The sequence below is a fragment of the Trachypithecus francoisi genome, unplaced genomic scaffold, assembly GCF_009764315.1.
Source record: "Trachypithecus francoisi isolate TF-2019V2 unplaced genomic scaffold, Tfra_2.0 Lachesis_group3, whole genome shotgun sequence".
In the NCBI taxonomy this organism is placed as follows: domain Eukaryota; kingdom Metazoa; phylum Chordata; class Mammalia; order Primates; family Cercopithecidae; genus Trachypithecus; species Trachypithecus francoisi.
In genome coordinates this window covers 119938389-119956571 of record NW_022681468.1, presented here as the reverse complement: position 1 = coordinate 119956571, position 18183 = coordinate 119938389, and the positions used below count along the sequence as shown (strand labels likewise).

At 44.0% G+C, this 18183-nt stretch overlaps 1 protein-coding gene across 4 annotated transcripts in view; it reads left to right on the top strand.

Annotated features, from left to right (window-relative positions):
• Window positions 1-18183, top strand: part of PAQR5 (progestin and adipoQ receptor family member 5) — a 115122-nt gene that overhangs the window by 33902 nt on the left and 63037 nt on the right. The window contains exon 2 of one of the 4 annotated variants that reach the window (XM_033189582.1): window positions 3814-3970. The exons of 2 other annotated variants lie outside the window; for them this stretch is intronic. The gene's annotated coding sequence lies outside the window, so the exon portion shown is untranslated. Of the gene's footprint in view, window positions 1-3813; window positions 3971-9734; window positions 9758-18183 lie in introns of those variants that run through there. One more of the 4 variants, XM_033189583.1, reaches the window with a different exon arrangement.

Sequence of the window (18183 nt, the reverse complement as noted above, 5' to 3'; positions counted from 1 at the left end):
ATCTCCTTGAGACATGTATGTGTCTATGGTTAAGTTATAACCTTAGCTAAAACTTATTAATTTAGTGTGGGAAGTTAACTGTGGTAGAATTTAAAAGCCAAAAATATTGGTCGCTTAGTGTGGCTAAAGTCGGGTAATAAAAATTTTTAAAGGATTTTTTTTTTTTCTTTTTTTTGAGATGGAGTCTCACTCTGTCGCCCAGGCTGGAGTGCAGTGGTCTGATCTCAGTTCACTGCAAGCTCCACCTTCCGGGTTCACGCCATTCTCCTGCCTCAGCCTCCAGAGTAGCAGGGTCTATAGGTGCCTGCCACCACTCCCGGCTAATTTTTTGTATTTTTAGTACAGACGGGGTTTCACCGTGTTAGTCAGGATGGTCTCAATCTCCTGACCTCGTGATCCACCCGCCTTGGCCTCCCAAAGTGCTGGGATTACAGGCGTGAGCCACAGCGCCCGGCCCTTAAAAGGATATTTTTTAAAGAGTGCTATGGTTAAATGTCAGCTTAATTAAAAGTGGATAAACAAGCAATAGGTATATTTAAAAGGCCTTTATGTTTTTCTCTTTTTGGATCTTGTTTTTTTTTCCTGGAAAAAGGTTTTTTCTTCTCAGTCAACTGAATTACTTTTTTTCCATTTTTTTTGTCTTGCCACTCTTAATGCACACATGAGAGGCCCTAAGATAACTTCTGGTAGCCTGGGACTCCTCGGGAAAAACAGATGAGGCGCCACAGACCCCGTTTTGGAAAAAGCTCTGTTTTCCTCATGGAGCCCCAGGAATTAAAAGTAGATAGATCCCTCTCAAAATCAAAGGTTCTGTTCTGTTTTGCATTGTGTTATCTGACAGTTTTCAGTTTTGGGGGTATCAGAAATTACTTCTCATTATGAGAGAGCTTCGGTGTGTGATAACTAGGTAGGAAATATACTTTAGGGGATGGCTAATAGTAGTTATGGAGGGGTACTTGACTCCATAACTACTCACACTTGGATCAGAGATGCTTGCTGTTGGTCACCTGAAAGATAAGGAGACATCCCTGTCCCTGACTGGGAGATGAGACTCCCCTGAGAGTTGGGCCAATTACAAAATGGGCTGATTGGCTTTGGGCTGCCTTGAATAGAATGCAGGGTAGAAGCACTGCATGGTCTTCTCCCACAGTATTTCCCTCCTCTTGGGGATCCAGGATCCAGTATAAAATGGCACCCTTAATTTTGGGGATCTGTCTTTGCCTTCAGCTGCTTATTTGCTGCTTATTTGGCCCTAGAAACGCATGCTTTCCCGGCCCTGTTCCTCCAAGGGCTCCACCCTGAAGCCAGTCATCCAGTTAAGAAACTGGCAAATAAGGCCGAGCATGGTGGTTCACGCCTGTAATTCCAGCACTTTGGGAGGCTGAGGCAGGCGGATCACAAGGTCAGGAGATCGAGACCATCCTGGCTAACATGGTAAAACGCTGTCTCTACTAAAAGCACAAAAAACTAGCCAGGCGTGGTGGCGGGTGCCTGTAGTCCCAGCTACTCGGGAGGCTGAGGCAGGAGAATAACGTGAACCCGGGAGGCGGAGCTTGCAGTGAGCAGAGATGGCGCCACTGCACTCCAGCCTGGGTGATAGAACAGGACTCTGTCTCCAAAAAAAAAAAGAAACCGGCAAACGAAAAATCTTACAAGTGCTGAATCTTCTGTCTGCCTGTATTCATATGTGGTGTGTGTGATGTTTGTATAAAAGAGCTCTGATTAAATGGCTTAGAAATATAAGCATTTAAATCAAACATTTTATCAGAAAAATAGAAACGATAATACCTTTTTGTTCACATGACTTTAGTAGTCTTTTGGAAATAAAGACAGTTTTTTTTTGTTTTTGTTTTTTCTTTGAGACGGAGTCTCGCTCTCTCACCAGGCTGGAGGGCAGTGGCGCAGTCTCGGCTCACTGCAGCCTCTGCCTCCTAGGTTCAAGTGATTCTCCTGCCTCAGCCTCCCAAGTTGCTGGGACTACAGGCACCCACCACCATGCCCAGCTAATTTTTTTGTATTTTTAGTACAGACAGGGTTTCACTGTGTCAGCCAGGATGGTCTCGATCTCCTGACCTTATGATCCACCCACCTCGGCCTTCCAAAGTGCTGGGATTACAGGTGTGAGCCATTGCGCCCGACCCCAGAAATAAAGACAGTTTTAAAGATTATTGGTAAAATAAAATGTCTTGAAAATGTAGACATTTGGTCTAAATTAAGGTTAGATATCAGATTTGCTAAATGCTTTATGGTCAGACTGTTTCTTTGACTTTTGAAAATTGTTCAATTTCCCTACTTTGGAGCATTAGATGATAAATAAGGCCTGGGGACATATGGAGAGCCATGCCCGCCAGCTATGCTAAGAGTCAGACCTTATCTTCACTTCTGGCTGATGTCCTAGGCTCCACCCCAGTACATAATTAAAATCAGTTACTTATCAGGTTTTTCACTAAAAATAAGGGTTGCTAAGATTTAACATTGTAATATGTAGTTGAGACCACTGGAGAAACAGTTTTATATACTAGGTGTGTGGGGAATGTGTTTTTGGTAAAAGATGATAAGAAGGCATGGGAATATGGCTTTTGTGAAAGGGAATGTAATTTTGTCCACTTCAGAGGGTTTTAAAGATTCTCTTAACCTAAAAGAGTAACAGAACAAAACTGAAGGTTTAAGTAAAGGGAAAAGTGTTTGTAAAGGTTTGATCTTGTAAAAAAAATTTTGTGGGTATAAACAAGTTGGCTAAGATTTAAAAGAAATTGGCTGGGTGTGGTGGCACTTTGGGAGGCCGAGGACGGGGGATCCCTTGAGGTCAGGAATTCAAGACCAGCCTGGACAACATGGTGAAACCCCATCTCTACTGAAAAAACAACCAAAAATTAGCTAGGTGTGGTGGGAGGTGCCTGTAATCCCAGCTACTCGAGAGGCTGAGGCAAGAGAATCGCTTGAACCCGGGAGGTGGAGGTTGCAGTGAGCCGAGATTGCACCACTGTACTCAAGCCTGGGCAACAGAGTGAGACCATGTCGCCAAAAAATAAATAAATAAATGAAATAAAAAAGTTTTAAAATAAATTTTAGTTTTTTTTTTTTTGAAACGGAGTTTTGCTCTTGTTGCCCATGCTGGAGTGCAATGGTGCAATCTTGGCTCACTGCAACCTCTGCCTCCTGGGTTCAAGTGATTCTCCTGCCTCAGCCACCCGAGTAGCCTGGATTACAGGCACGTACCACCACACCCAGCTAATTTTGTATTTTTAGTAGAGGTGGGGTTTCACCATGTTGGTCAGGCTGGTCTCGAACTCCTCACCTCAGGTGATCTGCCTGCCTTGGCCTCCCAAAGTGCTGGGATTACAGGTATGGGCCACCATATCCAGTCTTTTTTTTTTTCTTGAGACAGAGTCTCACTCTATTGCCCAGGCTGGAGTACAGTGGCACAATCTCGGCTCACTGCAACCTCTGCCTCCCAGGTTCAAGCCATTCTATTCTCCTTACCTCAGCCTCCGGAGTAGCTGGGATTACAGCTTTAAAAAGTGTGCTATTGGAATAGAGGACAAAAGGAAACTTCTAGGACTCTCATGGAGAGCTGGTGTGTTAAACGTTGCTAATCCTTTTGTTTTCAGAGTCAAGGTTACTTATTTCTTTAGAGTTATTTGCAACTTTTAACAAGTGAGTAGAATATAGTCCTGTGGAAAATTTTGGAGCGTATTTGTTTCTCTCTATCTGATTGCTCTAGAATTTGGAAACTATTTGTGTGTATTCTCAATTTATGGCAGTATAGTTAATTGCATAAGTGCAATAAGAATCTGTTTTCTTTTGTAACAGGACATCATTGGAGAAACTGGTCATTTTACCAAGGATTTGACTGGAATGGCATGCTTCTTTTAAAGAATTAAAGTTGACTTTTTGAGCCAATTCCCCTTTGGGGAATCTGGCCTCATACCTTGTCCACAGAGTTCCTGTACAAGGTTCCTGACCTGTGGTAAGTAAAGAATGTCACTTTCTAACAGGTCCAGGAACCCCAAGTTATCTTGGGACCTCAAGAAGAGAGGACTTTGCTCAACTCATAGGTATTTAAGGGTACAGACCCATGGCTGGGCTCAGCTTTTTAAAAATTTTATCTGAGATTCTTCATGGAATAGAGTTCTATCAAAGTCAATTTAAAAAGCCTAAGTGAAAAATAATTATTCTTGCTGTACTTTATCCAAATAATCAGGCCAAGTAGAGTAAGACTAAAATTTATTTTGTAAACTGTAAATCAGTTCTATCATGATTTGCTTTTAATAAAAATAGTGACTGAAATCCCAGCACTTTGGGAGACCCAGGTGAGTGGATCGCTTGAGGTCGGGAGTTCAAGACCAGCTGGCCAACATGGTGAAACCCTGTCTCTATCTAAAAAATACAAAAATTAGCCAGGCATAGTGGTGTGCACCTGTGGTCCCAGTTACTTGGGAAGCTGAGGCATGAGAATTGCTTGAACCCGGGAGGCAGAGGCTGTAGTGAGCTGAGATTACACCACTGCACTCCAGCCTGGGTGACAGAGCAAGACTCTGTCTCAAAACAAACAAACCAACAAACCAACAAACAAACAAAGCAGAAACAACAACAACAACAAAAAGATTGTTGTGGGAGGACTAAGGCTACCAGGTACCCAGACAGATGCATGTCTGGATAAGAAGCCCCTCCTCATGTAACTGCCCAAGGGGTTCACCTTGTCCACTGCCTAGTGACAAAATTATGCTCCAAAAGAAAACTATAGTATACTGTTGTTAGCTGTTCTTGAGGTTTTTTTGCTGCAGTTTAGACTAAATTCTAAATTCCTTGTGGGTTAGAAGTCCCCAAGATAATGCTTTCAAATCTTTGCTTTTAAAATCCGGGATTGTACTCCTCATCGTAGAACTCGTGATTTACCTTATAGGAGGCTGTTCACTTAAACACTGTAGTAAAACTATCCATGAGAACACTAATGCTTTTCCCACACAAGCCTTGGAAGCCCAGCCAGGCCGGCATGAGTACACTCAGACAGTTACAAAGCAATTCCACTCTTCTCACCTTGGGCTTCACACCCATTCCCACAATGTCCCTTGTCAGCAGGAAGAAGCCAGAGCGATTGACAGCCTTTTCCCATCTTCATAGCCTACACCTTAAGATGAAGGTGTTACAAAATCCAAAGGGAGGGATTGAGACCGCCTTTGCAAAATTATGACTGAGACAATGAAAGAGATCTAACTTAACCGACTCCATCTTGCCTCTAACCTCCAAGCTGTCTTTTTTATTTCTGGGCATAGGCTGAACTAACTCTGGGAGAAACTTAGTTTGTAGTTTCTAGTTTAAACAAAAATGGTAACAGCCCTTTCCCAAAGCAGACCTCCTTCTTGCCTGGGGACTAGACTAACATTAGCCAAAGGATTAGAAATTATGATTTAGGAATCTTGCAGCTGAAGGCCACAAGATTCTGACTCTCCCTAGACTGCTCCTAAGATCAGTGCTTGGGATATTTTGCAGACCCTGCACTTGATGGATCAGCTGACACCACCCAGATCAATGAACTGGCTCATCTGATCTTGTGGCCCCCACCCAAGAACTGACTCAGTGCAAGAAGACAGCTCCGACTCCCTGTGATTTCATCCCTGACCAGTCAGCACTCCTGGCTCACTGGCTCACCCCACCCACCAAGTTATCCTTAAAAACTCTGCTCCCCGAATGCTCAGGGAGACTGATTTGAGTAATAATAAAACTCTGGTCTCCTGCACAGCCAGTTCTGCGTGAATTACTCTTTCTCTATTACAATTCCCCTGTCTTGATGAATTGGCTCTGTCTAGAGAGCTGGCAAAGTGAACCCCTTGGGCAATTACACTAGGAGGGGCTTCTGGTCCAGTCATGCATCTGTCTGGGTACCTGGTGGCCTTAGTCCCCCCACAACAATCTTTTTGTTGTTGTTGTCGTTTCTGGTTTTTTTTTTTTTTTTTTTTTTTTTTGAGACAGAGTCTTGTTCTGTCACCTAGGCTGGAGTGCAGTGGCGCAATCTCAGCTCACTGCAGCCTCTGCCTCCCGGATTCAAGCAATTCTCATGCCTCAGCTTCCCAAGTAACTGGGACCACAGGTGCACACCACCACGCCTGGCAATTTTTGTATTTTTTATTAGAGACAAAGTTACACCATGTTGTCCAGGCTGATCTTGAACTCCTGACCTCAAGTGATTAGCCACCTGAACCTCCCAAAGTGCTGGGATTACAGGCATGAGCTATTGAGCCCGGCCCCTCCACAATCTATCTTTAGAATGTACCACAGCATATGTGACTCTAGGTGGAAAACAAATCCATGGCTCTCCATAATCAATACAGGTGACCTGTGACATTAACATCTTTTTTTCTTTTTAAGACAGAGTTTCACTCTTGTTGCCCAGGCTGGAGTGCAATGGCACAATCTTGGCTCACCACAACCTCCGCCTCTCGGGTTCAAGCGATTCTTCTGCCTCGGCCTCCTGAGTAGCTGGGATTACAGGCATGTGCCACCATTCCCGGCTAATTTTGTATTTTTGGTAGAGACAGGGTTTCTCCATGTTGGTCAGGCTGGTCTCAAACTCCCGACCTCAGGTGATCCACCCGCCTCGGCCTCCCAAAGTGCTGGGATTACAAACAGGAACCACTGTGCCTGGCCTCACATTAACGCCTTTTTTCAAGCTTTTTTTGATTATGGCTTTTAGTAAGTAATACCTTTTGTCATAATCTAGTACACACATACAGTCATACATAACATAGTAAGCAATATCTATAAACATATATAACAAATACCACAAAACAGTACTTACCTTTACTCTGCAATACACTGGTATTTTCTGTCTATTCTTTTCCATACGATTCTACCTTTAAATGTTAATCATGACTCACTAAATAGATTTCACGATCCATTGAGAGGTTGTGACCTGCAGTTTAGAAAGCACTGCGTGAGCAGACATAATCGTGGTTTTAATGAATGGCAAACTACTTGGGAGTTGTTTATCATCTTGCTGAGGAGGGCATTTGACCCATGCTACAGGGAGGCTGAAGTTCAGGCACGTGTCATTCAGCTGATGAGTGACCTCAGCTTTCCCCCAGCTCCCTGCCCTATGAGTTGGTCCTTTTCTCCCCATGGTGGATTCAGGCATTGGCATGGCAGGATGGACTTCTGGTCCTTCCAACTCTAGGACCCATGCACATGTTCCTACTGTTCGTTAGAGACCTTCCTTATTTTTTTTTATTTTTTATTTTTTTTGAGACGGAGTCTCGCTCTGTCGCCCAGGCTGGAGTGCAGTGGCCAGATCTCAGCTCACTGCAAGCTCCGCCTCCCGGGTTTACGCCATTCTCCTGCCTCAGCCTCCCGAGTAGCTGGGGACTACAGGCGCCCGCCACCTCGCCCGGCCAATTTTTTTTGTACTTTTTTTAGTAGAGACGGGGTTTCACCGTGTTAGCCAGGATGGTTTCGATCTCCTCACCTCGTGATCCGCCCATCTTGGCCTCCCAAAGTGCTGGGATTACAGGCTTGAGCCACCGCTCCCGGCTCCTTCCTTATTTTTGACTTTGCCAGGCCCTCACTGAGTGACCTCAAACAAGTCATTTCCTATCTGAGGTTCTCAGATATAAAATAGGAAGAAGGGTGGATTGAACTAGCCTGTGTTTCTCACAATAGTGGGGGAGGCAGTTTGCAGCAACAGGATGTGTATAATATGTATGTTTTTCTGGAAGATTTGGAGAAAATAAATTTTTGTGTTAAAACAACTTTAAACTATGGAGCAGACTACAAAGAGCACATGCTTTTTTATGATACATTTTTATTGTGCTAAAATGTACATAACATAAAATGTATCATGCTAAGCCCTTAAAAATGTGTAATTCATTGGTATTGAGTACATTCACGTTGTTGTGCAACTATGACCACCATCCATCTCCACAACTTTTTCATCTTCCCAAATAGAAACTATGTATCCCTTAAACACTTATTCCCCATCCCCCCTACCCGCCTCCCTCGCCCCCCTGCCAGACTGTCTTTACATAAATGTCTCTATAAATGTGTCTATTCCAGGCATGTCATCTTAGTGGAATCATACAATATTTGTCCCTTTGTGTCTGGCTTATTTGACTTAATGTTTTCAAGCCTTACCCACGTTGAAACACGTATTAGAATTCTAGTCCTTTTTTTTTCTTTTTTTAAGAAATAGGGTCTTGCTCTGTTGTCCACGCTGGAATGCAGTGGTGTGATCACAGCTCACTGTGGCCTTGTTCTCCTGAGCTCAAGCAGTCCTCCCACCTCAGCCTCCAGCGTAGCTGAGATGACAGGCATGAACTACCACATTGGGCCTTTTATTCTTTCCTAAGGCTGAGTAATATCCTGTAGTATAGATATACCACATTTTGTTCTTCCATTCATCTGCTGATGAGCATTTGGGCTTCCACCTTTTGGTTGCTGTGAATAATGCTGCTGTGAAAATTGGTTTAGAAACACCTGCTTCAGGCTGTGCACGGTGGCTCACACCTGTAATCCCAGTACTTTGGGAGGCCAAGGTGGGCGGATCACTTGAGCCCAGGAGTTTGAGACCAGCCTGGACAATACAGGGAGGCCTCATCTCTACAAAAATTACAAAAATTAGATGGTGTGGTGGCATGCGTCTGTGGTCCCAGCTACTTAGGAGGCTGAGGTGGGAGGATCACTTAATCCCAGGAGGTCAAGGCTGCAGTGAGGCACTTTCAGCCTGGGCAACAGAGTGAGACCCTGTCCCAAAAAAAGAAAAAAAAAATCTGTTTCAGCCCCTTTCCCTTCTTTTGGGTATATACGTAGAAGTGAAATTGCTGGATTATATGGTAATTCTGTTTAACTTTCTGAGAAACGGTCATACTGTTTTCCATAGCTATTGCACCACTTGACAGTCCCACCAGAAATGCATTAGTTTCAATTTCTCCACACCCTTGCCAATACTTACCTTCTGAGTTTTTTGTTTGTTTTGTTTTTTGATAGCAGTCATCCTAATGGCTGTGAAGCGGCATTCCATTATGGTTTTGAATTGTGCTTCCCTAATGACTAGTGGTGCTGAGAATCTTTTTCACGTGCCTGTTGGTTGTTTGTTCTTTCATTATTGTTATTATTATTATTATTAATTCTTTTATATTGGTTGTTTACACATTTGGGGAAAAATATCTATTCAAGCCATTTGCCCATTTTTGAATTGGCTTGTTTGGAATTTTTTTGTCAAGTTCAGGGAATTCTTTATATATTCTGGATATTAGTCTCTTACAGATATCTGATTTGCAAATCTCCCATTCTGTGGGCTGTCTTTTCACTCTCTTGATAGTGTCCCTTGATGCATACAGGGTTTTTATTTTGATCACATGTTTTAAGGTAAAATGGTCTGAAAGCAGCTGGGGCCCCTGCTGCTAGGCTCTGCCTCCCTCCATCCTCCCCCAGGGTGCTATTCAGTCCTTGGAGGTGGTGAGGACTGCCAGGGCCTTTTGGCACAGTGATGGGATCAAGACTCGGCCTTGGTCACCTCCTGGGCTCTGTGCTATTTTCTGTCCACATGAAGGAGATTAGACAGGAGCCCCAGGGGAAGGAGAGGATCAGAAGTGTGGCTCAGCCACCCAGAACCTGCCTGAATGCAGGACCTCCTCTTCACCTCTCACTCTCTGTTCTTCTCCAGCCATGCTCGGACCCTGCACCTTGCAGCGCTGGCTAAAGAAGCCAACTCCTCCTACCATACGCAGGAGGCGTTCAGACCACTCTGAGGATAAGTAGAAAGGTGATGCTGGCTTCTCTCTCCCGACATCTCCTCGCTGCCTTCTCACAGAACCTGAAACTCCTCTGTTAGCCTTGCTTCTTTGGGTCAAATGTATGACCATTTGTCTGAAATGCCTTCAACAAAATCCAGACATCCAGTGGTGATTTAGACTGGATGGCTTCTCAGAAGCTTCCTGGTCTCGTGTTTCCATTCTAAAGCGAGCACAGAGAAATTTCCTACCAGTGTTCTTTGCCTTTGCTATGCGTTACCCGATTATGAGTTGAGTGTTTTGTTTTCCAATATATTTTTCAGGAACAGGGAAGTGGCATTACAGCTGGGTCTATCCAGAGTTTTTCATATTCAGGGTCACTGCCTTCCATTATTAGGGTAATAGGCTGTCTGGGGGAACATGGGTAATCCTGGACTTTCCCAGTGAATACTTATTTGGGATCCTTTCAGAAGGCACTTGACACAATCAGGGAAAGAAATAGAGGCAAAATAATGTAACACAGATTGAGATTTATTCCAAGGAATATGGTCTTCCAGTTGCAAATCCTGGTTTTGTGGTAAAAGAGTCTTTAAAGATTCCTTTAAAGAGCTGAGTAGTGAGTTTGGAGAAAGTAATCATTGCAGATGAACTTAGGCCAACTGCTCATTCACAATGACTATTTCATCAATCAATCTCAACATGCACTTTTTTGCGACATTTTAACAGCTCTGAAATCAAGATTCATTTCCTATCAGCGGTGCCTCATGATAAAATTGGCAGCATTTGTGTGTGTGTGTGTGTGTATTAGTAGTAGGCAAAAATAGTGGCATGACTTCCAGCTGATAGTATCTGAAGTTGATTGAAATACAGTCCTAGGCTCATTCTATCTGCAGGTACCTGAGAACTAGAAGGACCCCCACAATCTCAGCACCAGGTAGCACAACACAATGAAAGATTCAGGGTGAATTCCATCATGCATATCTTTTTTTTCTTTATTTTTTTTTAAGCAAGCAGACAGAGAAACAGTATAATGACCTAGCAAACCCCAGCAAGCTACTCTTCCTCCTGAGTGGCTAGCACCACAGGCACATGCCACCATGCCCAGCTTATTTTTGCATTTTTGGTAGAGACGGGGTTTCACCATGTTGCCCAGGCTGGTTTTGAACTCCTGGACTCAACCAATTCACCTGCCTCGGCCTCCCAAAGTGCTGAGATTACAGGCGTGGACCACTGTGCCCGGCTACAGCAAACTACTCTTTTAGAAACTCTTAGGCACACCTTGCTTGAAAGTTCATGCATGACTGATGTGACAGCTGTCTTGTGACATGCTTCAGCTGAACTTCTAGTTGTATTCAAACCATTGACTCTTCCCTAAAAGGCTTATCTGGACTCATTTGGAGGAGTGGCCTCTTTAGGGTATACCATAGCTGTCACGCAAGAGAGAGGGAAGCTTCTCACTAATTCACGTATCTCTAATTCCACTCATTTCTCCAAAGAAACGGCATTCACTCTGCTAATTAGTAAACCCTCTGGTGTTGATTAAAAATAACCTCAACTGAATCCAAGCTGTACTCTCCGGAATGTGTGTGTGAGTTTATGATTCGTCTTTCAAATGCTAACTAACCACCCCCACCAGGGGTATGGATTAAAACTAACATTTTCATATCATGTTATCTATGTGAAGTATTTGAAAGCAAATTGCAAACAGCATAATAATAGCAAATGAGTACTTGTGACTTGGGATACATTTCTCAGCAATTAGCATTAAACACAGCTTTAACAAGTATAGATTTCAAACAACTTTGTTGGCGGCGAGAGTATTTTTCAAGTAAACTGTGTGAGGTGACTCAAAAGAGTGGCCGTAGTTGTGAAGATGCTCTTGCTGATTTTGAATACACTTATTTCTATGAAATATGAGTGGAGGCTGGGCACCGTGGCTCATGCCTGTAATCCCTGCATTTTGGAAGGTCGAGACAGGTGGATCACTTGAGCTCAGGAGTTAGAGACCAGTCTGGCCAACATGGTGAAACCTTGTTTCTACCAAAAAATACAAAAATTAGCTGGGCATGGTGGTGTGCTATAGTCCTAGCTACTTGGGAGGCTGAGGTGGGAGAAACCCTTGAACCCGAGAGGCGGAGGTTGCAGTGAGCTGAGATCACACCACTGTACTCCAGCATGGGTGACAGAGCGAGACCCTGTCTCAAAAGAAAAGAAAAAGAAAAAAGAAAAGAGACAGAAGAAAGGAAAGAAAGAAGGAAGAAAGGAAGGAAGGAAGGAAGGAAGGAAGGGAGGGAGGGAAATATGAGTGGAAAAGCTATTTTAAAATTGATATATTGAATATGTAATATTCAATATTCATATAAATATATGAATATATTTGGGGTTCTGAATATGTATGCCTAACTAATTAATAAATTAATGCTGTGAAGAGACTTTATTAGTTTATTTGTATTACTAGAGGTTATTAAGTTTTTGGACCCTCTCACTGGGAAAATTGTCCATAGGCTTATAATTTGGCCACCTTTTATGTAAACATATTTGATAGGTTATGAGGTTTGCTAACTGTGTCGTTCAAGGCCTAAGATCCACAGAGTGTAGGCTGAAGTTCACTGTTGGGGGATCTTTATGGATGGGCCCCTAGCCTAAGAGGAATGAGACAGCCAAATGCAAATTTCACCTCTTAGTAATTTTGCTTGGTCTTGAATGGAAAAGTTTTAGCTTGAAACCTCCTGATGGTGATTTTGCTGTTGATTTGTCTGTTTTGTTTTCTTTTTTAAGGCTATTTCAGGGGAGCTCAGCATGTCCTGGAGAGTGTATTAAACACACACCCTCTTTTTGTTTTGATTTTTTTGAAGCTATTTAAAACTTATTTTAAAGCTTCGGAACTCTCTTTTAAATGAAATCTTACGGCCGGGCACGGTGGCTCAAGCCTGTAATCCCAGCACTTTGGGAGGCCAAGACGGGCGGATCACAAGGTCAGGAGATCGAGACCATCCTGGCTAACACAGTGAAACCCCGTCTCTACTAAAAATACAAAAAAATTATCTGGGCGAGGTGGCAGGCGCCTGTGGTCCCAGCTACTCGGGAGACTGAGGCAGGAGAATGGCGTGAACCCGGGAGGCGGAGCTTGCAGTGAGCTGAGATCTGGCCACTGCACTCCAGCCTGGGCGACAGAGCAAGACTCCGTCTCAAAAAAATAAAAAAAAATAAAAAAATAAAAATAAATGAAATCTTACATTCAGGATTTGTATCCTAGGTAAAAAAAGAAATCTTGCATAGCCGGTGGTGCCTGTAGTCCCAGGTACTTGGGAAGCTGAGGCGGGAAGATGCTTGACGCCAGGAGTTCGAGGCTGCAGCGTGCTGTGATCACACCTGTGAATAGCCACTGCATTCTAACCTGGGCAACAGAGTGAGACCCTTTCTTTAAAAACAAAATAAAACAAATGAAATCTTATACACAAATACACTGTTAAAACATTGGCAGAGCTTTACAGTTATGTTTTGATTTCAGAACTCTTAGAGGCCCTTTAGTTTCATTCAAAATGTTTCTAGACCTCTGCAGATAACAAACCAAGTTGCTGTTTGAAATACTGGAAATTGCAAACTGGATTTTACAGTGTTGGTGAAATTCAGAGCTTGGATTATGATGGAAAGAAGCTAAAAAGACCAGTGAGTTCATTTCATGCTCAATCATAACTGAAATGATTAACCACAGGCACAACATAGGAATCAGTGGCCACGCATGATGACTTCCTGTGATTGGCCATGGATATTTTGTAATTTTTTTTTTTTTTTTTTGGGGGGACAGAGTCTCACTCTGTCACTCAGGCTGGAATGCAGTGATACAATCATAGCTCACTGCAGCCTCCACCTCCTGGCCCAAGCCATTCTCCCACCTTAGCCTCCCAAGTGGCTGGGACAACAGGCACGTGCCACCACGCCCAGCTAATATTTTTTTGTAGGGAGGAGGTATCACTATGTTGCCCAGGCTGGTCTTAAACTTTTGGGCTCAAGTGATCCTCTTGCCTTGGCCTTCCAAAGTGCCACCTTTTATCATCTTTTCTGTAATTACAAGTGTGAGCCACCACGTCCAGCTGCAAATTTTTTTTTTTTTTTTTTTTTTGAGTACACAGTTTAACACTGTCGCCCAAGCTTAAGTGCAGTGGCTTGATCTTGGCTCACTGCAACCTCCAACTCCCAGGTTCAAGCAATTCTCCTGCCTCAGCCTCTGAAGTAGCTGGGACAATAGGCATACACTACCACACCTGGCTAATTTTTGTATTTTTATTTATTCTTTTCTATTTTTTATTTTTTTGAGATGGAGTCTCTGTCGCCTGGCTGGAGTGCAGTGGTGCGACCTCTACTCACTGCAAACTCCGCCTCCTGTATTCAAGCGATTCTCCTGCTTTAGCCTCCTGAGTAGTTGGGATTACAGGCACCCACCACCATGCCAAGTTAATTTTTTCTGTGTGTTTTTAGTAGAGATGGGGTTTCACCATGTTGGCCAGACTGGTCTCAAACTTCTGACCTCAGGTGATCTGCCTGCCTCGGCCTTCCAAAGTGCTGGGGTTACAGGCGTGAGCCACCACACCAGGCCTCCAGCTGCAATTTTTGACAAACTTAAAGATTTACATTTTAAATGCAAAATAATCACGGATTAGCAAGAGAGTTTCTTATTTATCTGGAGGGCAAGAAAACATGACACAAGAAATCTCACACTTTTGAAACAGGAGGATCAAGTTGGTTCTTACCTGATAGTTTGGGTCAAGCTAATTAATTGGCAAAGAGGTTCATTGTTTAGCATCTAAGTTATAAATATCATTGTAAACATTCTGTATTTTCCATTTTCTCTCAGTCGGAAAGAGAAATTAAGTCCTAGTGTCTGCTAGGGTTTGAGTAAGTTCCTTTAATTAAAGTAAATTCTCTTCTTAAAAGGAAACTTATACCTCATATTTTCTTTCTCAAAGGGAGGGACTTATATTATTATGTTTTCACTATAATCCAGAAAAAGGTGGGCATCTTCTGGTTAAAGTAGGGACAGAAGTGACCTCTCTTTCTCCCTGGTTGCCATTACCATCTCTACCCCTCCAAAAGTGGTCTCTGGGTGTCTTAGTCTGTTTGAGCTGCCATAACAAAATATCACGGATGAGTGACTCACAGACAACAGAAATTTCTCACAGTTCTGGAGGCTGGCACTTCAGTAGATTTGGTGCTTTTGCTCCATAGACACTGTCTTCTTGCTGTGTCTTCATATGGCTGAAGGGCAGATGAGTTCTCCAGGGCCTCTTTTATCAGGGCATAAATCCCATTCATGAAGACTCTGTCCTCATGACCTAACTACTTCCCAAAGACCTCACTTCTAAATACCATGGCATCAGGAATTAAGCTTCAACGTATGAATTTTTTTTTTTTTTTTTTTGAGACGGAGTCTGGCTCTGTCGCCCGGGCTGGAGTACAGTGGCCGGATCTCAGCTCACTGCAAGCTCTGCCTCCCGGGTTCACACCATTCTCCTGCCTCAGCCTCCCGAGTAGCTGGGACTACAGGCGCCCGCCACCTCGCCTGGCTAGTTGTTTGTATTTTTAGTAGAGATGAGGTTTCACTGTGTTAGCCAGGATGGTCTCGATCTCCTGACCTCGTGATCCGCCCGTCTCGGCCTCCCAAAGTGCTGGGATTACAGGCTTGAGCCACCGCGCCCAGCCAACGTATGAATTTTTAGGGTGATACAAACATTCAACCTATAGCACAGGAGCATAATAACCAAGGACCCCACAGAGGGCAGTTTCAAAGCCTCCAATCTCTTGAGTCTCTGCAGCCAACAGTCCTCAGCTCAAAGGGCAGGGCTCCATGGACCACTAACATCTCTCCCACCCCTGACTCCCTCCACAGACCTTCAGGCAAACCAGAAACCAAAGACCGCCTACTGGCTGTGTGATCTCGGGCAAGGTCCCTAACTTTTAGACACCTCTGTTTTCCTCTCAACAAAATAGAAAATTAATTTTCCTGCCTGAAAATTAATCATAGCAAGTGTTTGTGGAACCCTTGCTTTTATGGCAGACCCTTTACATGGGTTATGTCTCTTAAGTATAACAAGAACTCTATGAAGAAAGTACTGTGATTTTAATTTTACAAATGGGGAAACTGAGGCACAGGGAGTTAAGTAACTTACCTAAGGTTATACAGGAAATGGCGAAGCAGTCTTTGAACGCAGGTGGTTTGAACCCAGCACTCGGGCCCTTACCCACGTTGCTGGGATTTCTCAGATGGCTGTGGTGAGGGTGAATGAGATGGGGCAGGCAGGCGAGATGACCAGCATAGGTTTGGTTCAGAGTAGGGGAGAGTTTCCCTGCTTCTCAGGGTTTGCATGTGTTATTGGGTACTGTGAGGGTTAATTTTAGGTGTTAACTTGGCAGGAGACATGTTCCAAGATGTTCTTCCAAGAGGGCCTGAAATTGCATATAGTACTAGACCCCAGAGATGGCAGATTTCCGATCTGATACCCAAGATGGCTACTAGGTGACCAGAGGGGCAGGTAACTGTACTCAGTGAATACACTACACAAAGGGTAATTCGTAGGGATTCACTGCCCAGGCCCAGTGGAGTGGGATGGTGTGAGATTTCACCGTGCCACTCGAACTATGCACTATTCAAAACTTATGAATCCTTTCTGGAATTTTCTATTTAATATTTTTAGACTGCCATTGACTTCAGGTAACTAAAAAAATGGAAGGCAAAACCTTGGATGATTGGGAGAGTACTCTACCTTGAGAACTGGTAAAGCATCATTTTGGGGTACACCTGGGAGTGTGTTTCCAGGAGAGATTGGCGTGTGAGTCAGTGGACTGCATGGGGAAAATTTGCCTGTAATGTAGGCGGACACCATCCAATCGGCGTCCCCACGCACAGTGGTACGGCCTTCCCACCTCTGTCTGCGGGTTAAACTCTGCTCGCCCAAGGAACCAGAAATGGCCTCTCCAAGGCAGTTGCCAAGAAAGATAATTGTGATTCTCCTCAGGACCCACACATATCACTCATCTTTGCTTCTAGACCTGCAACCAGACGTGAATCCCGGCAGGTCCCTGAAGGTGAGGCCCACAATTTGCCCCACAAGGAGCTGCACTACTCTCACAAGAACCAAATCCAGGGAACATGTATGGGGATGGCTATCAGGGTGTGGGATAATATGGAAGGAACATCAAGTTGGATCAGGCCGAATTTATTGCTGTGGGCACACTAAACAAAGATCCTGCATGTAATGTTCTGGCGTAGGGAGTTAGGAAAAGCACTAACACTTTGGTTAGTTGGCTGAAACATGAATCAAATCATGAGCCACTATTAACAAGTTGGAGATGTTCAATATCCCTTAGTTTATTTTTATTTTTTTTTATTTTTTGAGATGGAGTTTCACTCTTGTTGCCCAGGCTGGAGTGCAATGGTGTGGTCTCGGCTCACTGAAACCTCTGCCTCCTAGGTTCAAGGATTCTCCTGCCTCAACCTCCCGAGTAGCTGGGATTACAGGTGCCCACCACCATGCCCAGCTAATTTTTGTATTTTTAGGAGAGATGGGGTTTCACCATGTTGTCCAGGCTGGTCTCAAACTCATGACCTCAAGTGATCGGCCCACCTTGGCCTCCCAAAGTGCTGGGATTACAGGCGTGAGCCATGGCACCTGGCCTTCCCTTAGTTTCAAGTAGAGGAAGGGATTCACAGGCTTAGGGAGATTGGAAGGCTAGAGTGGATTTTTCATTTAAGACCTATTCATCCTAAAGAGCTTTGATTGCTCACTTCTGTAGGCCAGACTTTACAATGGGAAAAGCAGTTGTTCAATTGGAAAAGTTAAATGCAGTGGGAATAACTGGATCCCAGGGTGGCAGGGGCCATGTGGTAGCACTCAGCTCCAACGGCAAAGTGGGTATAGTTATGGTCATGGACAGCAGAGGCAGAGAACCAATCAGAATCATCTGTCTCATGCAGCTCTATGGCATTGGCTGGTCTAGAAGTGAAATAGAAAGTCTACTACAATATTACTTGATCTGTATAAGCAGACAACTTTCAGGTCAAGTCAACAAAGGCCTAATTCAGAGTGTAAGAACAGGCTAGACGTGGTGGATCACACCTGCAATCCCAACACTTTGAGAGGCCAATGCAGGCAGATAACTTGAGGTCAGGAGTTTGAGATCAGCCTGGTCAACATGGTGAAACCCTGTCTCTACTAAAAATACAAAAATTAGCCAGGTGTGATGGTGCACGCCCGTAGTCCCAGCTACTTGGAAGGCTGAGGCACAAGAATCGCCTGAACTCAGGAGTCGGAGGCTGCAGTGAGCCAAGATTGAGCCACTGCACTCCAGCCTGGGCAACAGAGTGAGACCTGTCTCAAAAAAAATAAAAAATAAAAGAATCACACACACACACACACACACACACACACACCAAACAAAAAAAGCCAGAGTGTAAGAACAG